Source organism: Balaenoptera physalus (genome assembly GCF_965194825.1).
Source record: "Balaenoptera physalus genome assembly, chromosome: 4".
Lineage (NCBI taxonomy): Eukaryota > Metazoa > Chordata > Mammalia > Artiodactyla > Balaenopteridae > Balaenoptera > Balaenoptera physalus.
This window is the reverse complement of record NC_138891.1, coordinates 137,245,313-137,263,700: the sequence shown is the minus strand read 5'-3', so window position 1 is coordinate 137,263,700 and position 18,388 is coordinate 137,245,313. Positions and strand designations below refer to the sequence as shown.

The following is an 18,388-nucleotide window of genomic DNA, read 5'->3' as shown; positions in this document are numbered from 1 at the left end:
TATTTTTAGATTTGGAAACAGCTGCACTCAGATGATCATTCTGTAAAAACAGGTGTTCCATACCGTAGATGGAAAGGTAGCTACTAGCACTCACATGGATGGGTTCTGGAAGAAGCCCTGTAGTTCAGTAGTTTAGTAAGAAGTTACTTGTGTCGTACTCTCCAATGACTTGAGCATAACCTGCAAGTCCCCCAGTGAACAAGTTGGTATTCTCAGTCATAAGACAGCACCTTTGAATGCTTTATAATTCGTAGCATTTTCCCATTTTAGTATTGCCAAGTATGTAGGGCAGGAATTCTCATCAGAGTTTTGTAGATGCGGGAAACTGAGGCATGGGGAAGTTAGGTAACTGGTCTCAAGTCACCAGCTGGTGAGTAGCTGGGACTGATGCCCAGAGCATTTGAATATGGACTGATCTAACTCTAGGTTTATTTTTAATTTTTAAAATGCTAATTAAAAATTTTAAAAATTTGCACCAGTCTAGCTCTAGGTGATGTCTTGCAAGCTGGAAATCACTGAGACCAATTAAGACATCTTTATATGTAGTCAAAGAGCCTCGTATCACAACATGCCCGGGAAACAAACAACACACAACCTGGTCACAGGAGAATAGTATAGGGAATTCCAAATGCTTCCTCATCTTTAAATTTTTGGCTTAGCTGGAGACACTTGCTAAATGTCTTGAACTTACATTGTCTTACTTTTAAAAAGAGAAAGCAATAAATCAAGGATTTTGCTCTCTGTAACAGAAATGTGGGATGCCAGGGAAACAGATGCAATGCAGGGAGAAAGTGGACCTTACCGACATTTTAAAGAGACAGATGTGGAAAACGAAGGGGTTTCTGCTGGACCACGTGTGCTCACAGCTCATGCAGCGGGCACTCTGGCTTTAGCCCAGAGATGGGCAGCACCAGCCAGGAAACAGCCTGTTGCACTGTGGATGGAACAGCGGCTCCCTTTCTCTAGGAGAGAGTCACTGTTTTGAGCGCTTAAATTTGAACTGGAGTCCCAGGAGATTGAAAGATGGACCTTTATTTACATCTTCTTTTCCGTCCTTCCAATTCCAGAGCTCTGTGCTTCTAATCTCCTACCTGCAATCTGTGTGAGGAAGGTGCTAGAAGTTCTTCAGGAGGCCTGGGGAAAAAGCCAGGGTCCTGTTCACGGTGCAGAGGAAGTCTGGTTCCGTTCTGAAGAGTGGGTAGCTGACCTGAGAGCAAGTGGAAACAGAGCAAAACAAACAACAAACCAAACCTAATCCAAAAAAAAAAAGGCACTTCCTTTCTTCTTGAGATGGGACACTGTAATCCTTATGGTTCTAAAGTCTAGAAAGGATTGCAGAACTTTTGGCGTTCACAGCTAAGTGAGTAGATGGGAGTGTGGCCCTGCACCCTGGTGTCAGGGGAGATAGAGCCTTGACTGGCCTCCTCGTTCTCCAAGCCCTAGCTCTACGGGTCAGCCTGGCTGCCCGTCGTCCTTTTACGATGACAACGTGTCCTTTTGTGCAATTCCTATTTTGCAGGGGCAGATAAGAAGACTGACTCTCTTCCTATGAGCATGATGTGTGTTTTAAATCACTTTCCATGCCACCTTCTTGTTGTGATGTGTTGGCGTGTCGGTCAACAAGGAAACAAACTTAGCTGGAGCAGATCAGGGGCCACCCGTGGGTGAGAGAGGTGTCAGCTGAGAGGTGGACACCGCTCGGGTCTGGGAACAAATAAAAAGCCAGCTGATGTCCCCTGATCCTTTACTTAGATCCTCCCATCTATGTTGGAATCTCCCATTACTCCATCAGGACACCAGGAAATTTGAAGAGATGAAGTGAGTCTCCTTTTTGGGATCTTTCTTATTTTCATCTCTGTCCCTCCTCATCTCACTCCGTCCCTTCATCTCACCTCCCCTACCCCATTTGTCCATTTGTTTGTCTTCCTTTGGGTTTTTCTCTGAAAATCTGCTTTTTAAATTTATCTCTTTCTTCCGCTGTAGGTGGTGATTTGCATTCTGAACCCATGGTGTGCAGTCAGGCTTCTCCGAAAAAGAGTCCTCAAAAAGCTCATAGCGTAAAATGTTTCTATCTGGGAAAGACATTTCAGAATTGTTGATAAGTTTCATGTTTATCAGCATTTTTTTCAGGCTAGCGGTCCGGATGGAACTTTTCCAGCCTTTCTTCCAAGTTTCACCTCACTCCAAGTTGCTGCCACTATAGATGAGATATTTGTAATTGGATTCAGGCAGCCTGATTCGTGGAGTTATTACTGTCAGTCTACAGATTCCAAAATGATGACCTTATGAACATCGAAGCAAGATTAGTTATTACAGCACTACATGAAACTTTAACTCAAAAACTGTATATTTGTTTGCCGACTCAGAGCTGAGCCTGACAGCACGAGCTCAGGCCTTTCTCTTACAGGACTCCTGGGGTAGCCTCAGCTGGGCGTTCTGATCACAGCCCCGTAGCTGTCCTTGCTAACAAAGCTTTCCTCCAAATAAAGGGCTTTCCTCCAAATAAAGGGCTTCCCTAATTCAGCCACTTCCCTCTCAGACGGCAAGTGCCCCTCTGCTCACTGGTTCCAGCAGATGACCAGCTGTAGTGAGGGGAGAGTTGTGCACAATGGTCCACCTTCTACTCCGTTTAACATCTTTTAACTCCTTCTCCAGAAAGCATCCTTCTCTCTCTGTCTTCCAAATGGTGAAAGTATCAACTTTCCCTATTCGTGGGGAAAATATTACACCAAGATTCGAGTTTCTCTATGCATTGAAATTTGGGAAAATACGAAAATTGATTACAATACAGAATTGTTTCACAGTATTGTTTACAAATAAACACGGTTTATTTATAGTTGGCATTCAGTGCCCCAGGGGTTCTGGGGTGGGACTTTTGCTGAAATGAATTAGAGTGGGGAATTATGCAAGGACAATCTTGTTATTTTAATAGAGCGTACATGGACAGTCAGATAATCTCAGATAACCTCTCCGATTTCTACACGTTATTGCTGTCTCCTCTGTCTGTGTTAGTCATTCCATCTCTGACCACTTTTTGGCACAGTGTCTCTTTTCTAGGCTTTTTATTATTTTTATTGCTCTTCAGTTTCTCTATCAGTCATTTTTAACGTCATGCATCCATACTGTACCGTCGTCTCACTAGGGTCTTAAATTCTGAGTGTTAGGAGAGAGTTAGTTCCCTGCTTTTTTTTTTAACATCTTTATTGGAGTAAAATTGCTTTACAATGGTGTGTTAGTTTCTGCTTTATAACAAAGTGAATCAGCTATACATATACATATAACCCCATATCTCCTCCCTCTTGTGTCTCCCTCCCACCCTCCCTATCCCACCCCTCCAGGTGGTCACAAAGCACCAAGCTGATCTCCCTGTGCTATGTGGCTGCTTCCCACTAGTTCCCTGATTTTTAATGTTACTTTTCTGCTAATATATTTGGATGCCACTTTTTTATTGTGTTAAAATACACATAATTTAAAATTTACCATTTTAACCACTGTAAAGTGTACAATTCAGTGGCGTTAGGTACATTCATGATGTTTTGCAACCATCATTACTGGCTAGTTCCAGAACTTTTCATCACCCTGAATGGAAACCTTGAACCCATTAAGCAGTTACTCCCATTGCCTCTTCTCCAGAACCCCTGGAAAACCCTAATCTGTTCTCTGTCTTTATGGATTTGTCTGTTCTGGACATTTCATATCAATGGACTCATACAATATGGTCTTTTTCTATTTTTTTTTAATTGAAGTATAGTTGATTTACAATGTTGTGCTAAATTCTGCCATACAGCAAGGTGACTCAGCTATACACATATATACATTTTTTTTCACATTCTTTTCCGTTACGGTTTATCCCAGGATATTGAATATAGTTCCCTGTGCTACACAGTAAGAACTTGTTGTTTATCCATTCTATATATAACATTGATAGTTTGCATCTACCAACCCCAAACTCCCACTCCATCCCTCCCCCCACACCCCTCCCCCTTGGCAACTACAAGTCTGTTCTCTATGTCTGTGAGTCTGTTTCTGTTTCATAGGTAAGTTCATTTGTGTCATATTTTAGATTCCACATATAAATGGTATCATATGCTATTTGTCTTTCTCTTTCTGACTTACTTCAGTTAGTATGATCATCTCTAGTTTACAATATGGTTTTTGCATCTGGTTTCTTTGACTTAGCATAGTATTTCCAATGTTCATCCATGTTGCATGTTGCAGCAGACATTAGTACTTCCTTTTTTTAAAATGATATTCTTAAATTAACATTTTTTCTTTAATGAGTATAATTATTTTGCTTCAGTGTTCAGAGGATGGAAGACTCTTACATGAGGACATTTTCTCATCATTCACATAACCAAGTACAGAACTGGGCAGTATTTGATTTTACTTGATATTTGAGCTATCATCATCGGTTCGTGCATGGCCCTCTCCCATTTTACTTATTCATTTATTAATGATACGTTACAGGCATCAAGCCTCCGCACAATCCAAGGACTAGAATACTGCCTATAATGTTCATTGACATCTGTCCTCCCCGCTCCTCCTGAGAAGTCAACACTAACTTGCATTGGGATTTTATAATGCTGCTCTTTCCTTGTTTCATTACTACAGTTTCATTACTACGATGTTTGACACGGCCTCCATACCTGTGGGTTCCGCATCTGCAGATTCAACAAACCGCGGATGGAAAATATTCTTAAATTAACTTTTTTAGTTGAAGCACATTCTATTGCTGACTCAGGACTCATGAGCCCTGTGTTCTCTACAAATCTCTATCTTTCTAGTCTATTTCTTTCCAAAGCATAGCTTGGAATTTATCCTTGGGATCTTTCATTTTGTTAATGAGGTGATGGTGATGATAATGATGATGATGGTGATGATAACACACACCTTCTTTTGAGCATCTACCATGTAACCATAACAGTGCTGGGAACTTTACACACAGTGTCAAACTAATCCACAGAGAAGTCATGTTCATGAGAATTTCATACTCATTTGGCAAAAGGGGAAGCTGAGGAGTGGATGAGTTAAGTCCTCATCTGCGATTGAGAAGCAGAGTTGGATTTGTGCCCAGGACCTTCTGTTTCACAGCCCACCTCCTCCCAGACTCTTGACTTTTCTTGCTTTTTTCAAGCTGCTCCAGGTCATAGAATAAAATAAGAGGAACCTAGTTTTCCATCTGGTCTGAAGCCCTTGGGAAGTGGGCTGAGTCAGGTTCTCCACTGGATCACAATGACTTTGGAAGTATCAATAACTTTGATAACTTGATGCTTTGTGAGGACACTGTACATAGTCCAGCTGTCTGGTTTCTTCCTTGCACCACATCCTCCCCTGAGCATTCTTGCCTCTACACATTCTGTGCATTCTTTCTCCTCCCCTTACAGTCCAGTCTGTCTTCCTTGCAAAGACAAGCTGAATCCAGTTCCCTCTCTAAAGCTGTCTCCTTCTACTTTAACCAATTCTCATCTCCTTTCTCCTGACTCTGATAATGTCCTTATCATACACGATCAGATCACAAATATGGTTTTGTGTGCCCATCTTGCCTCCCTAGGGAGACAAAAAGCTACTTCAGATCTTAGCCTTTGCTAACAAGTCTTCAGTAGATCCCTCACCCCGCAATCCAGCTTTTAGTTCAACTTTAGACATAGAATTATACTTTGACATACTTATTGGAAATAACTGGTCAAATAGTAGAATTCAAACCCATACTCTCTCCTCTGCACCAAAGTAGACCAAAGACAGGAATTTACATACACAAAGGTACAAACATAATGTGGATTTGGAGAGGAACTATACTAGAATGAATCTTAGAGAAAGTAGTTTTTGGGACTCAGGAGAGGATTGTTTGACGGTTAGTGTTGAGGCTGATCTACGATGTTTGACACGGCCACTTAGCAGGCAGTTGGGGGCAGGTACCTGGGGCAGGTACATGCTATTGTGGCTTTATTGGGAACCTCCGTTTTCTTGCTAAAAAAATTGGACATATATATTGTGTTCCTCCAAACACAGTTTGGGGGATGTTGGTTTAAAGTTGCATAACCTGATTGCTTTTTTTTTTTTATAAAATTTTTTTTTATTGAAGTACAGTTGATTTACAATTCTGTGCCAATCTCTGTTGTACAACAAAGTAATTCAGTTATACACTCCAACCTGATTGCTTTTGAAGCATGAATTTAGTACTGGAGCTATACTCCTCTGAAGCAGAAGCCTTTCCTGTTTTGGTTAATTTGATATTTATGGAGGAAGCTCATTAACTCTTTGAGGACTTAAGGAGATATTCTATTTGGGTTGGGCATGGACAGATGCCACCAAAACCTCAGTGGCTTAACACAGTAAGAATTTATTATTATTCCACATGGTTTTGTGGAAGGGCAGTGGGGCTCTGCTCCAAACAGGCATTCCACACCCTCAGTAGTGGTCTTAAAAAGTCCCCTCCCCACCGACTCCAGCCATGCACAGACGTTCTTTGACACTCCTCTGGTGGAGAGATGGTGTATGTGTCCCCTCTCCTTGAACCTGGGCCAGCTTATTGATACTTCAGCTAATAGCGTATACCTGATGTAATATGTGTGGCTTCCAAGCTGGCTTCAAAAGACCATGTAGTTTCTGCCTTCTTTGCTGGAGCCCTGGGCCACCATGTATGAAATCTGACTGCCTGGATGTTGCCGTTTGTGAGCAAGTCCCCACCACTTAGAGAGTCTACAGTGGGCACTCAAGGTGGCAGTCTTAGCCTTTGAATCATCTTCCCCAGCACCAGATATGTGAATGAACAAGCCTTCAGATGATTCTAGACATTAGCCATTGACTTCCCAGCCTCAGATATAATGGAGCATTGACAAGTCATCCTCTTTTTACCCTGTTCAAATTGTTGACCCACAGCATCCATGAATATAAGTCAATGCTTTTTTTAAGCTGCTCAGCTCTTCTGCAGCATGGTAACTAGAATACCACCTATGACACCATCACAAGGGGCTCAGGGCTTACCTTGATAGCGTAAGAGATGACGGGAGAGCTGAGCAACAGCAGTGACATGTTTTGGCCTGGAAGTGACATGCCTCATGTTTCATTAGCCATGACTAATGACATGGCCAAACTTAATTCCAAGGGTACGGAGAAGTGTAATGAAGACATCACTAGAAATAGACAAGAACTAGAAATTGGTGAACATCAGTAACATCCACCTCCATAAGCTGATAACCTCATGCCTCCTGCTATGGACTGATTGCGTGCCCCCTACATTCATATGTTGAAGCCCTGACCTCCAACGTGATGGTATTCAGAGGTGGGGCCTTTGGGAGGTCATTAGGTTTAGATGAGGTCATGAGGATGGGGCCTTTATGGTAGGATTAGTGACCTTATTAAAAGAGACTCTAAAGAGCTTGCTTTCTCCCTTTCTCCCTCTCTCCCTCTCTCTCTCTCTCTCCCTGCCCTGTGAGGACACAGCAGGAAGGCGACTGTCTACAATCCAGGAAGAGAGCTCCCACCAGAAACTGACCATGCTGGCTCCTTGATCTTGGACTTCTAGACTCGAGAGCTGTGAGAAAATAAAGTTTTATTGTTCAAGCCACTCACTCTAGGTATTTTGTTATGGCACTGAAGCTGACTAAGACACTCCCACACTGCAGACATATTCAAAGACTTATTTCCTAAGTACCCAAGCTGCACAGTGAGTTTGCTGGAATTTTACACAGCAAAACAATAGACCTCTATATGGTTTATGCTTCCTACTCATTACACTATTTTATCTGAGGAATGTGCACTCCATGCCATGGCACGTGTATTTACAGGTAGGACTCAGATACACACTTCACATTTCTCTGACTTCCTATGTACATTGATGTGCTTGATGAGTTTAGAGAGTCCTAACATTTTGGCAAGTGACATAATTTCAATAGATTGATAAATTATGATTTGCATGCAGCAACTGCCAGCACACAAGAACACCGTGACATTCTTCTGTGAGAAGCAGGGTCATGCTCAGCTCCTTCTGGAGGCAGGAACATCTCTACCTACATTCCATTCCCATCCAGTTTCATCTGTCACATCCCTCTAGGCAAAAGAAAAAAAATGCTTTGTGTGATCAGATAAGCCAGGTGAATTTGGGACTCTCGCAATAGTCACCATCAGTGCTGATTGGCCTTGTAAGTCATAGTTAATGTATGATATTTCAAAGGGAAAAAAATCACATTAAAAATGACCCAGCAAGTGGTGAATTGTACCAAACTATAATTTCGGATACTTGTGATTCACCAGTGATTTCCTGTGTTTGGAACAATGTTATAAATGTCTCAGAGGCTAATGGATGATTAGGAATGGATTTGCTGTGCTTTGTTTTATTGTAGATAACAGGCCACAGAAATATGATTTTAGTGGGTGCTAATGGACTGAGTCCCTTCAAAGGATTAATAAGATTGCTGCATTTTGGATTGTCTTTGGACAACTGAGATGCTGAGTGCCATTTTTAAAGGAGGAACTCTTCGCTTACAACAGCATTTTATTTTGACGACCAGGTGAATCCTGGGGAGGTCTGTCTGGAGCATCACACAGCACACACAAGTCGACGTTCTCTCCCCGCACTGCCTACCAGAGCACTGTTACCAAAATCAACGATTAATGGTTGAAAGAGTCTGAAAAATGGCTATCCCTTTGACCTTTCTAAGGTTTGTCATTTAGTTGACATACCCATTACCTCAAAAATCAAATGTGTTTGTCTAAACATTATTCTGATGTTTACTTTGGGCACTAAAGGGCAGACAGCTGACCACGGACCCGCTGACAGTGATCAATTCAGCCTCGAATCTTGTCACTTTCCCTGTTTATTCTGCTATCAATCTCCCCTTTGCCTGCCACATGGCCACTTTCTGCTGCTCAGGCGCTTTTAAAACTAACAATAATCCAATTTAGAATTGATCAATGAAAATGTGTAGTCAGTAAGCAAAATGACAAAGTCTGCATGTAACCGCTGACCACAGTCAGGAGTTTATTTTATATGGATGGGGCTGAAGGCAAATTTTAATTAATTAATTAAATGGTAACAGCATTTGAGCTTCTTCCCTGTTTTTTTTTTTTTTTTTTTCGAGTCAGATCCTCTAAGTTTTACTGTCTTAGAAATGGGGGAAGTGGGCCCGTTGACTCCCTGCTAGAGCCAGTATGTTCTGGAACAGTGCTGCCCCGTGGGCCTTTCTGTGATGGTGGGAATGGTCTAGACCTGTGTTGTCTGAGGTGGCAGCCACCAGACACCTCTGGCTGAACTTGAACTATGGCTTTTGCAACAGAGGAACTGCATTTTAAGTTTTATTTAATTTTAATAAATTTAAAGTTAACGTTAAATGGCTTTATGTGGCTAGTGGCTACAATTCCGGATGGGGCAATTCCAGAATGTTGACATTTTTGATGAGGAGATGAGGTCTGCTGATGTGGTTTGGATGTCATACTGTCTAGACACTGTGTATCAGGAGGTCACAGTTTCCGGCCTGGTCCAACACGGCTACAAACCAGGCAAGAGAAGTTCAGGGAGATATTCAAGTCTTCCTTATGTCCTAAAGGCAATGTCACGTTTGACCAGGGCTCCTTGCCTGGTCCATGGCAGCAGGGCTCCCGAGAGGGCCTGGACGCTGCTCTGCATGGCTGGCTACTCCCCAGCAGAGGGGAGAGCTCCAGCGAGAGAAGGGGCAGGGCTGGTGCAGGAAGGTTCCTGAAAGTCCCCCAAGGCAAGCCCCGTTCTTGGCTGCATCCCAGGTCTGGTGTCCAAGACAGAAGGGTGCATTTCGTTCCCAGTGCCAAGTGGCTCCTGGGTTCTGGATGTGACCAGGCATCTTGCTGGGCCACTGGTTTCTGGCTCCCAGATTGTCTGGGCTCTTGGGCCTGCATCCCTTCTTTTCCTCAACCTCAAACTCCATTTTTGCCAAATCCAACAGTGGGGAGTCATTTGATGAATTTATTAAAGCAATTTGAAAAATCATTTCTTAAAATTATCTGCAAATGTTACGTTCAATGAGCAAACAGTTTAAAAACTAATTGCTAATGAGATTAGAAGCACATGTAATATTTGAGGGTCTTTTTAAAGACATGAAATCAACTTAGCTTTTATCTCTAGACAGATATATATCAAAACCTAGATTAGAATTTTTAAAAAACTGCATAACTTATTTGAATTTCAGAGCTTATGGGAGAAGTTATGAGCAAGTAGAAACACTTTATGAGGGTTATGGTGTAATCAATGGAGATTTAAAATGCTGTACCAGATAACTATTGTCTTAGAAGGAAAGTGGTCTGGGTATTCTCTTGAAGGAGATTCTAAACTTGTAATTCTTGTGTTATTTACATACAGACAACAAAAAAAATTAAAAACAAAAACCGGTTTTTATTTTTTAAAAATGGAAAAAATTTATTTCCTGAAAATTTTCAGTAGGAAAAAAGTTTAATTGGGGGCATTTAAAATTAGTTTTTAATGAAGCTTTATGTGACAAACTGTAAGAGTTTGACAATGATGACAAAAGGATATCTTATAATTAAAACAAACAAATATCTATCCATCTATCTATTATCTATCTATTTCATCCATGGTTTCACTATCCAAAGACAGACACTGTTAATATTTTTTTGTATTTATATCTAATCTTTATTCTATTTGTTTTCATTCTAAATGGAAAGATCATGTATATACTATTTCTATCCTACTCTTTTTTTCATTTAACATTGTAATGCTTATATTTTCCATATATTGCATATTCTTTAGAAATATAATTTTTAAAAGTTACATTATAATTAATGAAATGAATATACACAACTCATGTAAAAACTGTGTTTGTATCTGGTATTTAGATTACTTCTGATTTTTTTCTTTTCCTTTTATAGATAGTGCTTCTGAATATTCAGAATTACTTTCTTAGGCTCCATTCTCAAAAGTGGACTTGCTGAGTTAGAGAGTATAAACATTGCAAGGCTCTTTGCCAAATTGCTTTCCAAAAGGATTATACCAAAATATCAGCAATATTTGAGAGTACCTTTTTCACAGTCCCCTTATCAGCAGTGGAAATTATTATTTTTTAAAAAAATCTTTGCTAATTTGATAAGGGTCAAAGGTTACTTCATTGTTATTTTAATGTCCCATTCCTTGATTACTAGTGAAGGAAAACATTTTCCACACATTTGTTGATTAGTTATATTTCCTTTTTGGAAATTGCCTATTCACATCCTCTGTCAATTTATCCATTGGAGCTTCAGTATTTTAAAATTCAATTTGATTAACCTTTTTATATATATAATGATATTAGTACTTTGTCTAGATAGTATTTCCTGTGACTATTTTTCCCCAAATATGATGTTTGCCTTTTAATTTTGTTCTATTTATTTATTTTGATCGAAGAGAAGCTTAAAATTTAAACTTAGTAACATATAATAATGTTTTCATCTTACTTTTAGTAAATTGTACCTCCTCCAATGATGGTAAATTTAAAAAGTTTTTTCTTCTTGATTTCTTATATATTGATATATTATATTTAATTTTAAATTTCCCTTGGAATTTATATTTTTTGGTGAATGATTTTAGGTGAGAATCTAAATAGATTTTTTTCATCAAATAATCAATTGTTCCAGGGGGATTTATTTATGAAACGACTTACCCCTTTCTCATTTATTTAAAATATTTATTTTACCATACATATTATATATATATGCAGTAAGATAGCCAGTTCCTTGACTATTGTGTTCTGTAGATTTCAGTTTAATCTTGTTCCAGAATTTCAATATTTTATATAATATCGATTTATACCCTTGGTCACAGTTGATACCATTGGTATCAATTTATACCATTGGCTGAAGGGTCCAGAATACTCCCAATCATTCTTTTTCAAAAAATTGTTTTGGTTTATTTTACTGTGTGTGTGTATGTGTATGTGCACACCACAGGAAGAATGAGTATCGATTATTGACTTTTTTACTGACATATTTTGAGTTTTACTTTTTCCAAAGTCTTCCCATCTCTCAAGACCAGGTCAAATCCTACAGCCCACAGGGCCTTTCCTGACCCTTCTTAGTGGGAAGGACTTATTTCCTCTCTTACTTCTGTATGTCTTCACCTGTCCTTCTCTTAGAGCATCTTTATGTGCTGCCTTGTATTATAATTATTTGTGGACAGATCTTACTTTCATCCAGTTATGTGTCTGTACTGGCTGAATAATGGCCCCTAAATATGTCCACGTCCTAATCTCCAGAACCTGTGAATGTCATCTTCCATGGCAAGAAGGACTTTGTAGATGTGATTAAGTTAAGGACCTGGAGATGCAGAGATTATCCTGAATTATCCAGGTGGCCCCAAATGTAAACCTAAGGGGGAGGCAGAAGGGGACTTGACTACGATGGAGGAGGATGTGATGAGACCACAGAGGCAGAGATTGGAGTGATGCTGTCAGGAGCCACCAGAAGCTAGAAGAGACAAGGGACAGCTTATCCCCTGGAGACTCCAGAAGGAACTGGCCCCGCTGACACCTTGATTTTAGTCCCTTAAGACTCATTCTGGATGTCTGACCTCCAGAACTGTTAGAGAATAAATCTGTGGACTGTTTTTGCTATCAGTTTTTGAGGCTCTAAGTTTGTGGCAATTTGTCAAGAACCCAGTTGGAAATGAATACTGCTATTCCCCACATCCTAAAAGCAATAATAGACTCACCCAGGGCACCGTTCAGGTATGAACTGTCCCCTGTGGGGGGATCAGAGTTGGAGGTGTCCAAGCCTTACCTGAGGAACGATGCTTAGAGAGTGGATTCTGGTTGTGTTCTGCTTTTTCGAATTTGATCCAGCTCCGGGGCCAGGAGTGGCCCTGACTGCACACGTGATCCCTCTTCTTCTGCAGCCATAGCTTCACATGCCAGTCTTGTTTCAAGTGAGATGCTGTTTAGCTCAGCATCTATCAGTCTCTGTGAGCTGAGTTCAAAGTCACCGCGGCCATGAATTCTACTTTAAAGAAGTTATTTCCAGGGTTACTGCTGAAAGCCACAAATTAAAAAGAAATGAGTTCAAGAGAGACGTTTGAATGACTAAATTGATACGTTTTCACAAACATTCCTACTTTCAGCTTTCTTATTGTATAAAGTGAATATGAACATATATTATTGGAATTTGGCAATGCTTTTGCTTTATACAGTACATATTTATTTAAACATATGCTCTTTATTTTTTTATTGGAGTATACTTGCTTTACACTGTTGTGTCAGTTTTTGCTGTACAGCAAAGTGAATCAGCCACATGGTTACATATATTCCCTCTTTTTTGGATTTCCTTCCTATTTGGGTCACCACAGAGCACCGAGTAGAGTTCCCTGTGCTATACAGTAGGTTCTCATTAGTTATCTATTTTATATATAGTAGTGTATATATGTCAATCCCAAGCTCCCAATTCATCCCACCCAAACATATGCTTTTTTTTTTTTAAAGGTAAAGCTATTTTAATTATTTATTTATTTATTTATTTATTTATGGCTGTGTTGGGTCTTTGTTTCTGTGCGAGGGCTTTCTCTAGTTGCGGCAAGTGGGGGCCACTCTTCATCGCGGTGCGCGGGCCTCTCACTATGGTGACCTCTCTTGTTGCAGAGCACAGGCTCCAGATGCGCAGGCTCAGCAATTGTGGCTCACGGGCTTAGTCACTCCGCAGCATGTGGGATCTTCCCAGACCAGGGCTTGGACCCGTGTCCCCTGCATTGGCAGGCAGACTCTCAACCACTGCGCCACTAGGGAAGCCCAACATAGGCTTTTTTAAAAAAAACTTGATTTAATTTTTCAGTGTCTTTGTGAGTAAGAGAAATATTATACACATTCTCCAGAAAAGAAAAGAGGACTAGCAAGGTGGGCCATTTATCCAACATTTTACCCTTTTATTTACTTATTAAGATTTTGAGGGTCTGCAAAATGCTCGACATTGTGTTAAGATTTTAGTGATTTGAAGTTGAATGAAACACAGTGCTGACCTTGAAGGGTGTTGCCATCTAGGAAACAAACAATTACAGTACATTTGGAGAGGGACTCCGTTATGTGGAGGGATCACAGAAGGATGTGTTGGGTTTCAATCCTGGTTGCACATTAGAATAACTTCTAGGAGTTTAAAAAATACTCAACTGCAGACCCCAGCCCAGATGATGTGAATCACAACCTCTGTGTCAGAAACTGGAATCTGTTGGGGAGACAGATAAGGAGGAGAAGGCTGTAACACAGAGGAAACTTCATGTATACATAGGGCTTTAAGGGGTTGGGATTAACATATGCACACTACTATATATAAAATAGATAATCAACAAGGGCCTACTGTATAGCACAGGGAACTATACTCAATATTCTGTAATAACATATATGGGAAAAGAATCTGAAAAATAATAGATATATGTATATATATAGCTGAATCACTTTGCTGTACACCTGAAGCTAACACAACCCTGCAAATGAACTATACTCCAATATAAAATAGAAATTAAAAAAAGAAAGTTAATATCCCAGCCCGCCCCAAGAAAAACAAAACACAAAACAGAAACAGACTCACAGACATAGAAAACAAACTTATGTTTACCAGAGGGGAAAGGTTGGGGGGAGTGATAAATTAAGAGCTTGGGATTAGCAGATACACACTACTATATACAAAATAATCAACAAGGACCTACTGTATAACACAGGGAACTCTACTCAATATACTTTAATAACCTATATAGGAAAAGAATCTGAAAAAGAATCGATATATGTATATGTATAGCTGAATCACCTTGCTGTACACCTGAAACTAACACAACATTGTAGTCAACTATACTCCAATATAAAATAAAAGTTTTTAAAGTTTAAAAAAAAACTACTCAACTGCAGACCTCACCCCAGATGATGTGAATCACAGTCTCTGTGTTGGAAGCTGGGATCAGCTGGGGAGACAGAGGAGGAGGAGAAGGCTGTAACCCAGAGGAAACTTCATGTATACATAGGGCTTCAGGGGGCAGCAAGCAGGGTGCTGACCTAACATAGGGTGCATCGTCCCCGGGGTCCCCACTCTGGTGGGCTGCAGGGTTATTGGAGGGAACCCTGGAGAAGGGAGATGGGATTTGTGGAAGGTGTACCATTTGCTGAGTGCCCCTGTGTGCCATGCGCTGTGCTGGGCTTTTCACAAATTCTCTCTTTTAGTTGTTGTAAGACTTTTTAGTTATGTGTCATTATTCCAATTTTACACATAAGGAGTCCAAGGCTTGGGTGATTGGGAAGCTTCCTCAGGATCACAAATGTGGTAAGTGACAAAACAGGGAGCTGACTCCTGATGCAGAGTTGTTTCCATTTACTGTGCTGCTTTGCATAATTGAGACATGGCTAGAGGTAAATACGGTAAATAGTGGAAGAAATGCCCAGCTCCAGCTCTGGGGGCTTTACTAGGAACTTTGATCTTCGAGTTGAGTCTGTTTACCGGGTGGGGATGGGAGAGAGGTGGGGAGTGGCATCCAGGAAACAGACAACCAGTGCACAGGCTCAAATGAGTGAAGCAGAAACGGCCTTTGTAGAGGTATCCAAGCAATCTGTTAAGCCTCAAGCATGGAGTGATGCGGGGTAAAGAGAGGAGAAAAATCTGTTTTGTGAATTATTAATCCATGTGTTAATAACAGTGTGTTAAGACTCTAATTGACCTCACTTTGAAGAAATTCTCTGTATTGGAAACTATTGTATGCTACCACTTGTTGTAACAAAACTTTTGGGTAGAAATACTACATTTTGACATTCTAGCTAGTCAATGGAATTTTTCCACACTACTTACTATGTAGGTTTTCCCTAGCTCATGTAGACTCGTGACTGGATGATATCAGAATGAACCCTTCAGCTTAGAGACTTGTTCCTTTGAGCTGTTTTAGGGTAGATTAGGGGAAACTGAAAGTATGATTACCTTGAGGGATGTTCTATTTAATCGCCATTTTTATTGGCCATTTTCTTTGCCCAATTTCAATAGTTAGTCTGATGGGATGAAAGTCCTTGCAAAGGGAAAGTTTGTATACATTAATATAAATGAATTCTGTATTTATATGAATAAGTATTTTATTTTCTCATAGAAAAACATGAGCAAATCTTAAACTCTCTCTGGTTCCAACCAGCTTTACCATTCAGAGACTCTATAGTCATTATTTTTTTACTATAATCCTTTGCGTTTTTCAACTGACTTCCCTATATTTTGAACTCTTGAGTCCTTACTTTTCACCCTAAATTGTCAGTCTGGATGATATTTGACTTGTGGACTCTGGGTAGTAAACCAAACCTTAATTAATCTCAATACAATTGCCCTAAATGCAATTTTATTTTTTATTTTCTATTGTTGTTTCAGATAAAATCCTGCTATATTTATTTGATTCTTTTTTTTAAAACTGAAGGAGTTGATTTACAATATTGTGTTAGTTTCAGGTGTACAGTAAAGTGATTCAGTCATACATATAGTTATATTCTTTTTCATTATAGGTTATTACAAGATGTTCAATATAGTTCTCTGTGCTATACAGTAGGACCTTATATTTAACTATTTTATATATAGTAGTTTGTATCTGCTAATCCCAAATCTACAGTTATTTTAAAATCCACAAATATACACAAATCTCTAAGTACACACTTATATCCCACTCAGTGGAGGTCAGATTGTTGTTGGGATAATAACCTCTCAGGGGTATACTCTCCCCCATGGCCTGGTCAATACATTTATACAATGTAATTAAACCATATCACTTCCATGACAGGAAATTGATGACCTTTTAATTATTTCAAGATAACTGAATATGTAATCATTTTCTCCTTTAACTGGGAGAGAAGAGTATATTTTGAATAAATTGAAAGTGGACTACAAATACTTATTTTGTGTGTATGCTGTACGTTTGTGCTCTCTTTCCACAAGATATCATTTTGGGGTGCTTTTCCCAGGATTTAGGAAAACAATTTAGAAAAGCCCATGTTAAAAATACGAGATACACTACCAAATGTAAAATAGGTACCGAGTGGGAAGCAGCCGCATAGCACAGGGAGATCAGCTCGGTTTTTTGTGACCACCTAGAGGGGTGGGATAAGGAGGGTGGGAGGGAGACGCAAGAGGGAGGAGATATGGGGATATATGTGTATGTATAGCTGATTCACTTTGTTATACAGCAGAAACTAACACACCATTGTAAAGCAATTTACTCCAATAAAGATGTTGAAAAAAAATTGGAGATTAATAATTTAGTAAACAGTGTTTAAAAGGTGCTTGATGATTATTGGAATTAAGAAAGATCTACCAATACTACCCTGAATTTTCATATGGTGTATAAGGTCACAATAAATTTTAAGACTGTCTGGTGGGAAATATATGGCAAGTAGCTCTTTAAAAAATTAGACTGAGACCTGCTCATAACATCAGAGTTGGCTAATTCCCATGGGGAAGATTGAGTTACCACACACTTTTATTGTGGGACATTTTGGGTGACAGAGTGCGATGGACCATTATAGGGTCCATATTTTCCAAATCAAAAACCAAAACCCAACCTGTGATAGGTGTGCGGGTTTCTATGGGGATAATGGACCCTAATACTTCAAATCACAATTATTTCACACATTGGGACGACATAGCTTTTATATTTTTAGTATAGCAGATTCTCCCCATTAAAAATATATATTTTATAATTCCCTTGAATAAGAAAATTCTCAGCCTCTACACTATGTGTATAGGTGACTAAAAAAACCAAAAAAACAAACAAAAAAAACCAACCTATCCAAACGGGAGCATTGTCTTTCCAATCCGGTACAATAAAACTGCTTTGTCTCTCCTCATAGGCCAGAAATGTGGAAAACACCCTTTCTCACCATCTTCCATTAAGAGAAAAGAGAATTTGTGTTACTACTTGAAAAATCAACTGCTTAATCTTCGACTGAAATTCCAGTCAGTAAAATTAATGGAGAGTGGGACAATTTCACTAGAAACACCACACGGTGAGTGCTTTTGATTTATAGTTGGACGTATTAACTGTATAAATTATACCTAGAAGCAGCTCTTTACTAGATATATTTTATAACTAAATTAATATAGTGACTTCCACATGTTACATGTAAAATTTTCCTTTCTTTAAAAAATATGGCAGGCACGGTCTGAAACATTTCGTCAATCAGGGCTTTTCTTTAATAAACAATTTGGAATCTTATGGATTTTTTTCCTTAATTTTGAAGATACCATTAAGGATAGTGTTAAGATGGTGTGACACAATCCCCTGATTTTTTATGATGAAGACTATATTTGGAGTATAAACCCTTTGTGAAAAAAATACAGGCAGGTTGCTATTAAACTCCTGGCAAACTGGGTGGGTGAAGACAGAGTGGTAACTAGTAAACAAACCCTCTGCCTCTTTAAATTCCACAATCAGAACATA

The 18,388-nt window shown here is 39.5% G+C and overlaps 1 protein-coding gene across 1 annotated transcript in view; it reads left to right on the top strand.

The window, feature by feature from the left end:
- The window catches only part of SETD4 (SET domain containing 4), a 586,654-nt gene that overhangs the window by 401,143 nt on the left and 167,123 nt on the right, over positions 1-18,388 (top strand). Inside the window, exons 22-23 of the mRNA XM_082458843.1 lie at positions 10-13,415; positions 13,746-17,954. The gene's annotated coding sequence lies outside the window, so the exon portion shown is untranslated. The remainder of the gene's footprint in view (positions 1-9; positions 13,416-13,745; positions 17,955-18,388) is intronic.